This window comes from Arachis ipaensis, chromosome B3 (genome assembly GCF_059453495.1).
Source record: "Arachis ipaensis isolate K30076 ecotype BB chromosome B3, ASM5945349v1, whole genome shotgun sequence".
NCBI lineage: Eukaryota > Viridiplantae > Streptophyta > Magnoliopsida > Fabales > Fabaceae > Arachis > Arachis ipaensis.
This window is the reverse complement of record NC_142438.1, coordinates 111,233,767-111,246,301: the sequence shown is the minus strand read 5'-3', so window position 1 is coordinate 111,246,301 and position 12,535 is coordinate 111,233,767. Positions and strand designations below refer to the sequence as shown.

Genomic DNA, 12,535 nt, shown 5'->3' with positions numbered 1-12,535 from the left:
TCTTGCTAATTGAACTGAACTTCAATAATCCCAACTTTTTCTTAGGAAATAAATAGGATTCGAAGGTCAAACTAATTAGTCCCTTGACTTTCCTTTACTTTAGTAAAGGTTAACTAAGTGGAGTTTAGATTCAACTTTCATTATTGTTGAGAGAGATAACTAAGTTGGACTTCTAATTTCTCTTACCTTGCCAAAAGTTGCTTTACAGTGTTTATTTATTTCAATTGCCATCTACTTTACTTGTCATTTAAATCACTTGCTTCTCACCTTCTAAACCCCGATTACAACCTTTATAGCCAGTAATAAGAACATACTTCCTTGCAGTTCCTTGAGAAGACGACCCGAGGTTTGAATACTCGATTAACAATTTTTAAAGGGGATTGTTACTTGTGACACCCAAAACGTTTGCACGAAGGGGTTTTTGTTGGTTTAGAGACTATATCTACAACGCGACTGTTTTTATGAACTTCTTTACTGGCAAAAATCCTGATGTCAAAATGGCGCCGTTGCCGGGGAACTGCTAACATGTGCCTTATTATTGGTTATTGTAAATATTTTTCTTTTGCTTGTTTATTTATTTTTGTTTTTCCTTTTTATCTTTATTTGCTACCATGAACTCTCACCCCTCTCGCTTTGAGTTTGGTTCTAATTTTGTTGAAGGAAATAGAAGCTACAGCAGGAATGTGCATCAAGGTCAGACCAATCAAGGATGGATGGAGCCAAGAGGATCTAATCAACCCTTTAGGCAGCAACACCCTCCGAGATATCCTGGACAAAGACCATTCTACCGTGCATACCCAGCTGAAAGACATGGTGGACAACCTTGTAACTACCAACAAGCCCCACCCCATACATATAAACCATCCTTTCAACATAACCTCGAACCACCACACTCACAAGCTTCTCTTCACCATTCGCCACCATATGATCCTTCCTTACCCCAGTACCAATCCAATCACTCCCAACCACCACCACTTTCCTTTGTATCATGTCCAAGTCCGGCAACCCGAGAAGCAGAGGTTCGCCTAACGGAAACAGTAAATAAATTTCAAACAACCATTCGACAACTAGAGCAAGTAGTAATTCAATGGGTTTCTAGACGCTCAAATACACAAGGATCAGCTACAGCCCCATGTGAATAGTCTAACGAAGAGCGTAGCATGAAGGAGATACCAGAAACTCCAGTGGACAAGATAGAGAATGTATTCGTACTAGAACAAATAGAAGAAGCTGTCATTGTTCAAGAAGAAGAGTTGGTTGAAGATCTAGGAGATGCTGAACCTCCATGGGAATCCAGAACTGAGAAGAACTCCATCAAGGACGCCACAGTTAATGCTAAGGAGGATATTGTACAACCTCCAAGGCAAGTTGTTTATGAAGAATCAGACGGAATAACCCAGGACACAAATTCCCTTGATGATGATAGTTACAAGTCTAGCTCTCTTAGTAATGAACTTGCATCCGCAAGTGAATTCTCTGAGATTGAAGAATCTTCACCAAGTGAATATGAAGATGATGCGGAGGTAGATTTTTCTCAACCTCCAATCTATGACTCAAGTGATGAGGAAGACATAGAATACTTTGACCTGGACATAGATACAATTGTAGAACCCTGCAAGGAAGTGGAGGAATTTACAGAAGAGCACAAAGGAATGGAACTTACAGAACCACCGGAAATACCTACCCCCAAGGCCATTGCCACCTAATACAAGCTTCAAGTGGGTACAATCCTTAACCTTTAACTTTGCTTATTCACTTGAATATGGTTTGCTTGAAACAGATGGCCAGCTTAGAGCTCTTTGCGGCTTTAAGAGTAAGAGGGAACTGGCTCGTACTCAGAGTTGGTGCACAAGGTTCAATAAGGTTTCACGCTTCACCTCGAAGTACACGGATTGGTATCATGCTTCATTGCATGGATCACGGAGAACGTTTGGTCACCATGGTGAGATTCTACTTTTTAAACCACCCGGATGGAAACATATAGATCAAGACAGAGGCGGATTTAAAAACAAGGCTTGGGATCCTGGAATCTATTCTGACATTCGTCACCCCGGGAGCCTAAAACTTTGTTTGAAGCTGCTCAGAAGCTTTACATGCCTAGTTTGGGACCCCAGAGGCTATTGGCATTCCAAGCACTGGTGGAGATTTCTGGATGAATTTAAACACAAGCCACCATAACAGGAAGCCCTTCCAATGTCCAACTTAAGGACTTTAACCAAAAGTGCTCGGTGGGAGACAACCCACCATGGTATGATCGTTCCTTTTGCAATTTTAATTTTATTCCACTTTGTTTGTTTTTGAATTTTATTTTTATTTTATTAAACCTGGAATTATGCATAGCATTCACATTAAGCATTGCATCCTGCATTCAATTAAAAAAAAAGGGGATGCACGACGCGACCGCATGCCCTATGCGATCGCGTCACATGGCGAACTACACTTCCCACGCGACCGCGTCATCCACACGATCGCGTGACCCGGAGATCGGCGTAATTATCCAACGTCCAGAAAGTTAGGCTGGAATCGTGCGGCCCTTGTGCGTTTTACACAATTTGGCCCACGCGATCGCATGCCCCATGCGATCGCGTCACTTGCACAATACCAATCCCACGCGACCGCGTGAGCGACGTGATCACGTCACATGGATTGCACATCACCTTAGAAGGAGACAGAGAGTTATGCTGAAATGGTGCTGGAGTCGTGCGTTTAGCACAATTTTCAGTGACGCGATCGCGTGACCCGCGCGATCGCGTCATCCCCTCTTCCACCCCCTTTCATGCGATCGCGCGCCCCACGCGATCCCGTCACTACCATTTTCACCCCAACCACGCGACCGCGTGCCCCACGCGGCCGCGTGGATTCAAAAATATAACCCCTCAGCCACGCGAACCCTATTAGTCGCGTAGCCCCGCCCCAACCCTCTTCTCCCTCTCTGCCCCTCTTCTCTCAACCACCACCCAGCCACCATTGCCGCCGCGCCGACCACCACCCAGTTCATAATTAGGATAGATAGATATTGGTGCACGAAATTGTGATCTCCAGGCTCGAACAAATCCTGGTAATGGCTCCAAAGCTTGGTGCTCTGATCTTAATTCATGATTGTCACAACTTCGATACAACTAACCAGCAAGTACACTGGGTCGTCCAAGTAATACCTTACGTGAGTAAGGGTCGAATCCCACGGAGATTGTTGGTATGAAGCAAGCTATGGTCACCTTGTAAATCTCAGTCAGGCAGATATAAAGTGATAATGGTGTTTTCGAATATTATATAGTAAAATAGGGATAGAGATACTTATGTAAATCATTGGTAGGAATTTCAGATAAGCGAATGGAGATGCTTTTCGTTCCTCTGAACCTCTGCTTCCCTGCTATCTTCATCCAATCAGTCTTACTCCTTTCCATGGCTGGCTTTATGCAAGGGCATCACCGTTGTCAGTGGCTACATCCCCTCCTCTCAGTGAATAATATGCTCACGCACCCTGTCACGGCACGGCTATTCATCTGTCGGTTCTCGATCATGCTGGAATAGGATTCACCCTCCTTTTGCGTCTGTCACTAACGCCCAGCACTCGCGAGTTTGAAGCTCGTCACAGTCATTCAATCATTGAATCCTACTCAGAATACCACAGACAAGGTTTAGACCTTCCGGATTCTCTTGAATGCCGCCATCATTCTAGCTTACGCCACGAAGATTCTGGTTAGGAGATCTAAGAGATATTCATTCTAGCTTATTTCATGTAGAACAGAAGTGTTTGTCAGGCACGCGTTCATAAAGGAGAAGGATGATGAGCGTCACACATAATCATCACCTTCATCACGTTCTTGGGTGCGAATGGATATCTTAGAAGAGAAATAAGAAGAATTGAATAGAAAACAGTAGTACTTTGCATTGATCTTTGAGGAACAGCAGAGCTCCACACCTTAATCTATGGAGTGTAGAAACTCTACCGTTAAAAATACATAAGTGAAGGTCCAGGCATGGCCGAGATGGCCAGCCCCCTAAAACGTGATCAAAGGATCATAAGGTAATCCAAAGATGGTCAAAAAGACTAGTAAAAGGTCCTATTTATAATAAACTAGTCACTAGGGTTTACATGAGTAAGTAATTGATGCATAAATCCACTTCCGGGGCCCACTTGGTGTGTGTTTGGGCTGAGCTTAAGTGTAGCACGTGCAGAGGCCATTTGTGGAGTTGAACGCCAGTTTTTGTGCCAGTTTGGGCGTTCAACTCTGGTTTTGGATCCTTTTCTGGCGCTGGACGCCAGATTTGGGCAGAGAGCTGGTGTTGAACGCCAGTTTACGTCGTCTATTCTTGGCCAAAGTATGGACTATTATATATTGATGGAAAGCCCTGGATGTCTACTTTCCAACGCAATTGGAAGCGCGCCATTTCGAGTTCTGTAGCTCTAGAAAATCCACTTTGAGTGCAGGGAGGTCAGAATCCAACAGCATCAGCAGTCCTTTTTCAACCTCTGAATCTGATTTCTGCTCAAGTCCCTCAATTTCAGCCAGAAAATACCTGAAATCACAGAAAAACACACAAACTCATAGTAAAGTCCAGAAATGTGAATTTAACACAAAATCTATTAAAAACATCCCTAAAAGTAACCAGATTCTACTAAAAACATACTAAAAACAATGCCAAAAAGCGTATAAATTATCCGCTCATCACAACACCAAACTTAAATTGTTGCTTGTCCCCAAGCAACTGAAAATCAAGTAGGATAAAAAGAATAGAATATACTATAAATTCCAAACTATCAATGAAACATAGCTCCCATCATATGAGCGGGACTTATAGCTTTTTGCCTCTTGAATAGTTTTGGCATCTCACTTTATCCATTGAGTTTCAGAATGATTGGCATCTATAGGAACTTCAGATTTCGAATAGTGTTATTGACTCTCTTAGTTCAGCATGATGTTTCTTGAACACAGCTTTTTTATGAGTCTTGGCCGTGGCTCTAAGCATTTTGTTTTCCAGTATTACCACCGGATACATAATTGCCACAGACACATAATTGGGTGAACCTTTTCAGATTGTGACTTAGCCTTGCTAAAGTCCCCAATTAGAGGTGTCCAGGGTTCTTAAGCACACTCTTTGTTTTTGCTTTGGACCTTGACTTTAACCGCTCAGTCTCAAGTTTTCACTTGACACCTACACGCCACAAGCACATGGTTAGGGACAGCTTGGTTTAGCCGCTTAGACCAGGATTTTATTCCTTTAGGCCCTCCTATCCACTAATGCTCAAAGCCTTGGGATCCTTTTTATTTGCCCTTGCCTTTTGGTTTTAAGGGTTATTGGCTTTTTCTGCTTGCTTTTTCTTTCTATTTTTTTTTCTACATTTTTTTTTCGCCTATTTTTTTTTTCTGCAAGCTTTGTTCTTTGCTGCTTTTTCTTGCTTCAAGAATCATTTTTTTTTTGATTTTTCAGATTATCAAATAACATGTCTCCTAGTCATCATTCTTTCAAGAGCCAACATATTTAACATTCTTAAACAACAACTTCAAAAGACATATGCACTGTTCAAGCATACATTCAGAAAACAAGAAGCATTGTCACCACATCAATATAATTAAGCTAAGTTCAAGGATAAATTCAAAACTCATGTACTTCTTGTTCTTTTGAATTAAAACAGTTTTTATTTTAAGAGAGGTGATGGATTCATAGGACATTCATAACTTTAAGACAGAGTTACTAACTACTAATGATCATGTAATGAAGACACAAACATAGATAAGCACATAACATAGAAAATGAAAAACAGAGAAAGTAAGAACAAGGAATGAGTCCACCTTAGTGATGTCCTTGAGCTCTTCTATGTCTCTTCCTTGCCTTGGCTGCTCCTCCTTCATTGCTTTTAGATCTTCTCTGATTTCATGAAGGATGATGGAGTGCTCTTGATGTTCCACCCTTAGTTGCTTCCAATAATTGTGTGGAAGAAAATGTATCCCCTGAGGTATCTCAGTGATCTCTTGATTTGCAGTCAAATGTTCTACCACTGAGCTATAGACCCTTGATGGAAGCTTTTGTCTTCCCTTTCCTCTTTCTAGAGGTTTCTCTGGCCTTAGGTGCCATCAATGGTTATGGAAAAAACAAAAAAGCTATGCTTTTACCACACCAAACTTAGAATGTTGCTCGCCCTCGAGCAAAAGAAGAAAGAATAGAAGAATAAGAAGAAGATATGGAGGAGATGGATGGGAGTGTGTATTCGGCCATATGGGTGGGATTGGGTGGGAGAGAGATGTTGAATTTTTGAAGGTAGTGGGTGTATGGATGTGAGTGGTAAATGGAAAAAAAAGAAGGGATGATCATGAATGGAAAGAGAGATGATGAGGTAGGTGGGGGTCCTGTGGGGTCCACAGATCCTGAGATGATCCTGTGGGGTCCACAGATCCTGAGGTTTCAAGGCATTTACATCCCTGCACCAATTTAGGCATGTAAAATGCCCTTGCACACAACTCTGGGCGTTCAGCGCCAGGTTAGTGCCCATTTTGGGCGTTCAACGCCCCTTTGCTGCCATTTCTGGCGTTGAACGCCAGAACCATGCTTGTTCTGGGCGTTCAGTGCCAGGATGCTCCCATTCTGGGCGTTCAGCGCCAGAACTATGCTCTGTTCTGGCGTTTGAACGCCAGACAGATGCTCCTCCAGGGTGTGATTTTTCTTCTGCTGTTTTTGATTCCGTTTTCAATTTTTTGTTTATTTTGTGACTCCACATGATCATGAACCTAAGAAAACATGAAAAACAAAAAAAAATAAGAATTAGATAAACATTGGGTTGCCTCCCAACAAGCGCTTCTTTAATGTCAATAGCTTGACAGAGGGCTCTCATGGAGCCTCACAGATGTGCAGAGCTTTGTTGAAACTTTCCAACACCAAACTTAGAGTTTGGATATGGGAGTTCAACACCAAACTTAGAGTTTGGTTGTGGCCTCCCAACAACAAACTTAGAGTTTGACTGTGGGGGCTCTGGTTGACTCTGCTTGGAGAGAAGCTTTTTCTGCTTCCTCTCCATGGTTGCAGAGGGAGATCCTTGAGTTTTAAACACAAGGGAGTCCTCATTCCATTGAAGGATTATTTCACCTCTGTCAACATTAATCACAGCTCTTGCTGTGGCCAGGAAAGGTCTTCCTAGGATGATGGATTCATCCTCTTCCTTTCCAGTATCCAAGACTATGAAATCAGCAGAGATGTAAAGGCCCTCAACCTTTACTAATACATCCTCTACTTGTCCATATGCCTGTTTTCTTGAGCTGTCTGCCATCTCTAGTGAGATTTTAGCAGCTTGCACCCCATAGATTCCCAGTTTCTCTATTACAGAGAGGGGCATGAGGTTTATTCCTGAACCAAGGTCACACAGAGCCTTAAAGATCATGGTGCCTATGGTACAGGGTATTATGAACTTTCCAGGATCCTGTCTCTTCTGAGGCAATGTCAGTTGATCCAGATCACTTAGTTCATTGACGAACAAGGGAGGTTCAACTTCCCAAGTATCAATGCCAAATAATTTGGCATTCAGCTTCATGATTGCACCAAGAAACTTGGCAGTTTGCTCTTCAGTAACATCCTCATTCTCTTCAGAAGAGGAATACTCATCAGAGCTCATGAAGGGCATAAGGAGGTTCAATGGAATCTCTATGGTCTCTAGATGAGTCTCAGATTCCTTTGGTTCCTCAGAGGGAAGCTCCTTATTGATCACTGGACGTCCCAGGAGGTCTTCCTCCTTGGGATTCACGTCCTCTCCTCTCCTCACAGGTTCGGCCATGGCGCTTATGTCAATGGCCTTGCACTCTCCTTTTGGGTTCTCTTCTGTATTGCTTGGGAGAGTACTAGGAGGGATTTCAGTGATCCTTTTACTCAGCTGGCCCACTTGTGCTTCCAGATTTCTAATGGAAGACCTTGTTTCATTCATGAAACTTACACTGGCCTTAGATAGATCAGAGACTAGATTTGCTAAATTAGAAGCATTTTGTTCAGAGTTCTCTGTCTGTTGCTGAGTTGATGATGGAAAAGGCTTGCTATTGCTAAACCTGTTTCTTCCACCATTATTAAAGCCTTGTTGGGGCTTTTGATCCTTCCATGAGAAATTTGGATGATTTCTCCATGTTGAGTTATAGGTGTTTCCATAAGGTTCACCTAAGTAATTCACCTCTGCTATTGCAGGGTTCTCAGGATCATAGGCTTCTTCTTCAGAAGATGCCTCTTGAGTACTGTTGGATGCAGCTTGCATTCCATGCAGACTCTGAGAAATCATATTGACTTGCTGAGTCAATATTTTGTTCTGAGCCAATATGGCATTCAGAGTATCAATCTCAAGAACTCCCTTCTTCATAGGCGTCCCATTACTCACAGGATTCCTTTCAGAAGTGTACATGAACTGGTTATTAGCAACCATGTCAATGAGTTCTTGAGCTTCTGCAGGCGTTTTCTTTAGGTGAATGGATCCACCTGCAGAAGTGTCCAGTGACATCTTTGATAGCTCAGACAGACCATCATAGAATATATCCAGGATGGTCCATTCTGAAAGCATGTCAGAAGGACACTTTTTGGTCAACTGTTTGTATCTTTCCCAAGCTTCATAGAGGGATTCACCTTCTTTCTGTCTGAAGGTTTGAACATCAGCTCTAAGCTTGCTCAGCTTTTGAGGAGGAAAGTACTTGGCTAAGAAAGCCGTGACCAGCTTATCCCAAGAGTTCAGGCTGTCTTTGGGTTGAGAATCCAACCATAATCTAGCTCTGTCTCTTACATCAAAGGGGAAAAGCATGAGCCTGTAGACTTCAGGATCTACTCCATTAGTCTTAACAGTATCACATATCTGCAAGAATTCAGTTAAGAACTGAAAAGGATCTTCAGATGGAAGTCCATGAAACTTGCAGTTCTGCTGCATCAGAGAAACTAATTGAGGTTTCAGCTCAAAGTTGTTTGCTCCAATGGCAGGAATGGAGATGCTTCTTCCATGTAAATTGGAATTAGGTGCAGTAAAGTCACCAAGCATCTTCCTTACATTATTATTATTTTCGGCTGCCATCTCCTCTGCCTGTTCGAAAATTTCTGAAAGGTTATCTTTAGATTGTTGTATTTTAGCTTCTCTTAATTTTCTCTTCAGAGTCCTTTCAGGTTCTGGATCTGCTTCCACAAGAATGTTCTTATCCTTGCTCCTGCTCATATGACAAAGAAGAAGGCACAGAAAAATAATAATAATGATAGAGATCCTTTATACCACAGTATAGGGATCCCTTTGTGAGTGGAAGAAAAGAGGGGGGGACAAAGAATGTGATGTAAAGGAAGAAGCACAACTGTACGGATGGAAGAGATGTGAGATGAGATGTTAGGATATGAATGAATAAATAGAATAGGATGGGGGAGGTATAATTTTCGAAAATTATTTTTGAAAAGGAGTTAGTGATTTTTGAAAATGGTTTTTGAAAAATGTTAGAAATTTTCGAATTTTTTTTTTTAAATTTAAAAATAAAAATAATTAGTTAATAAAAAAGAAATTTTTGAAAAAGAGGGAAGATATTTTCGAAAATTAGAGAGAGAGAGAGAGTTAGTTAGGTAGTTTTGAAAAAGTTAAGAAACAACCAAAAAGTTAGTTAGTTAGTTGAAACAAATTTGAAAAGATAAGAAGTTAGGAAGTTAGAAAAGATATTTTGAAAAGATATTTTTGAAAAAGATAAGATAAGAAGATATTTTTGAAAAGATATGATAGAAGTTAGTTTTTGAAAAAGATTTGAATTTTTAAAATCTCAATTAATGACTTGATTCATAAGAAATCACAAGATATGATTCTAGAACTTAAAGTTTGAATCTTTCTTAACAAGCAAGTAACAAACTTCAAATTTTTGAATCAAAACATTAATTGTTATTGTTATTTTCGAAAATATGGTATAAAAATAAGAAAAAGATTTTTGAAAAAGATTTGATTTTTGAAAAAGATTTTGAAAAAGATAAGATTTTCAAATTGAAAATTTGATTTGACTCATGAGAAACAATTTGATTTTAAAATTTTTTGAAAAAGTCAATCCAAATTTTCGAATTTGATGAGAGAAAAAGGGAAAGATATTTTTTTTATTTTTGAATTTTTATGATGAGAGAGAAAAACACAAAAAAAATGCAATGCATGAAATTTTTAGATCAAAACATGTGATGCATGCAAGAATGCTATGAATGTCAAGATGAACACCAAGAACACTATGAATGTCAAGATGAACATCATAGACACAATTTTGAAAAATTTTTTATTCAAAGAAAACATGCAAGACACCAAACTTAGAATTCTTTAATGCTTACGCACTAAGAATTCAAGAATGCATATGAAAAACACCAAAAGACACAAAACAAAAAATCATCAAGATCAAACAAGTAGACTTACCAAGAACAACTTGAAGATCATGAAGAACACTATGAATGCATGATATTTTCGAAAAAATGTAAGATGCATATGCAATTGACACCAAACTTATAACATGACTCAAGACTCAAACAAGAAACACAAAATATTTTTTTGCTTTCTATGATTTTCTAATTTTTTTGGATTTTTTTCGAAAATTTATTGAAAAAGGAAAATAAGGATTCCAAAATTTTTAATATGAATTCCAGGAATCTTGCATTCTTAGTCTAAAGCTTCAGTCCAGGAATTAGACATGGCTCACTAGCCAGCCAAGCTTTTCAAAGAAAGCTCCAGTCCAAAACACTAGACATGGCCAATGGCCAGCCAAGCTTCAGCATTTAACATCAGAGTATATTGATCTTGATAACAAATTGCTGCTCATCATTTACCAAGTATGTAACTTACCTCTGATAGTTTGGAAGCCTCAGTCCAAAAGAATTTAGACATGGCTTTACAGCCAGCCAGGCTTCACATGCTTCATGAAACACTAGAATTCATTCTTAAAAATTCTGAAAAAAAATATTTTATTTTTGAAAACATTTTTATTTTTTTCGAAAACAGATGAGAGATTTTTGAAAATATTTTTGAAAGATTTTTGAAAACAAAACGAAAAGAAAATTACCTAATCTGAGCAACAAGATGAACCGTCAGTTGTCCAAACTCAAACAATCCCCGGCAACGGCGCCAAAAACTTGGTGCACGAAATTGTGATCTCCAGGCTCGAACAAATCCTGGTAATGGCTCCAAAGCTTGGTGCTCTGATCTTAATTCATGATTGTCACAACTTCGATACAACTAACCAGCAAGTGCACTGGGTCGTCCAAGTAATACCTTATGTGAGTAAGGGTCGAATCCCACGGAGATTGTTGGTATGAAGCAAGCTATGGTCACCTTATAAATCTCAGTCAGGCAGATATAAAGTGATAATGGTGTTTTCGAATATTATATAGTAAAATAGGGATAGAGATACTTATGTAAATCATTGGTAGGAATTTCAGATAAGCGAATGGAGATGCTTTTCGTTCCTCTGAACCTCTGCTTCCCTGCTATCTTCATCCAATCAGTCTTACTCCTTTCCATGGCTGGCTTTATGCAAGGGCATCACCGTTGTCAGTGGCTACATCCCCTCCTCTCAGTGAATAATATGCTCACGCACCCTGTCACGGCACGGCTATTCATCTGTCGGTTCCCGATCATGCTGGAATAGGATTCACCCTCCTTTTGCGTCTGTCACTAACGCCCAGCACTCGCGAGTTTGAAGCTCGTCACAGTCATTCAATCATTGAATCCTACTCAGAATACCACAGACAAGGTTTAGACCTTCCGGATTCTCTTGAATGCCGCCATCATTCTAGCTTACGCCACGAAGATTCTGGTTAGGAGATCTAAGAGATATTCATTCTAGCTTATTTCATGTAGAACAGAAGTGTTTGTCAGGCACGCGTTCATAAAGGAGAAGGATGATGAGCGTCACACATAATCATCACCTTCATCACGTTCTTGGGTGCGAATGGATATCTTAGAAGAGAAATAAGAAGAATTGAATAGAAAACAGTAGTACTTTGCATTGATCTTTGAGGAACAGCAGAGCTCCACACCTTAATCTATGGAGTGTAGAAACTCTACCGTTAAAAATACATAAGTGAAGGTCCAGGCATGGCCGAGATGGCCAGCCCCCTAAAACGTGATCAAAGGATCATAAGGTAATCCAAAGATGGTCAAAAAGACTAGTAAAAGGTCCTATTTATAATAAACTAGTCACTAGGGTTTACATGAGTAAGTAATTGATGCATAAATCCACTTCTGGGGCCCACTTGGTGTGTGTTTGGGCTGAGCTTAAGTGTAGCACGTGCAGAGGCCATTTGTGGAGTTGAACGCCAGTTTTTGTGCCAGTTTGGGCGTTCAACTCTGGTTTTGGATCCTTTTCTGGCGCTGGACGCCAGATTTGGGCAGAGAGCTGGCGTTGAACGCCAGTTTACGTCGTCTATTCTTGGCCAAAGTATGGACTATTATATATTGCTGAAAAGCCCTGGATGTCTACTTTCGAACGAAATTGGAAGCGCGACATTTCGAGTTCTGTAGCTCCAGAAAATCCACTTTGAGTGCAGGGAGGTCAGAATCCAACAGCATCAGCAGTCCTTTTTC

General features: G+C 40.4%; 1 non-coding gene across 1 annotated transcript; it reads left to right on the top strand.

The window, feature by feature from the left end:
- Positions 1 to 8,524: 8,524 nt before the first annotated feature.
- On the top strand, positions 8,525 to 8,632 carry LOC148572041 (small nucleolar RNA R71). The gene has a single exon (XR_015908181.1). It is a non-coding gene; the product is annotated as a small nucleolar RNA R71 (small nucleolar RNA).
- Positions 8,633 to 12,535: the final 3,903 nt, after the last annotated feature.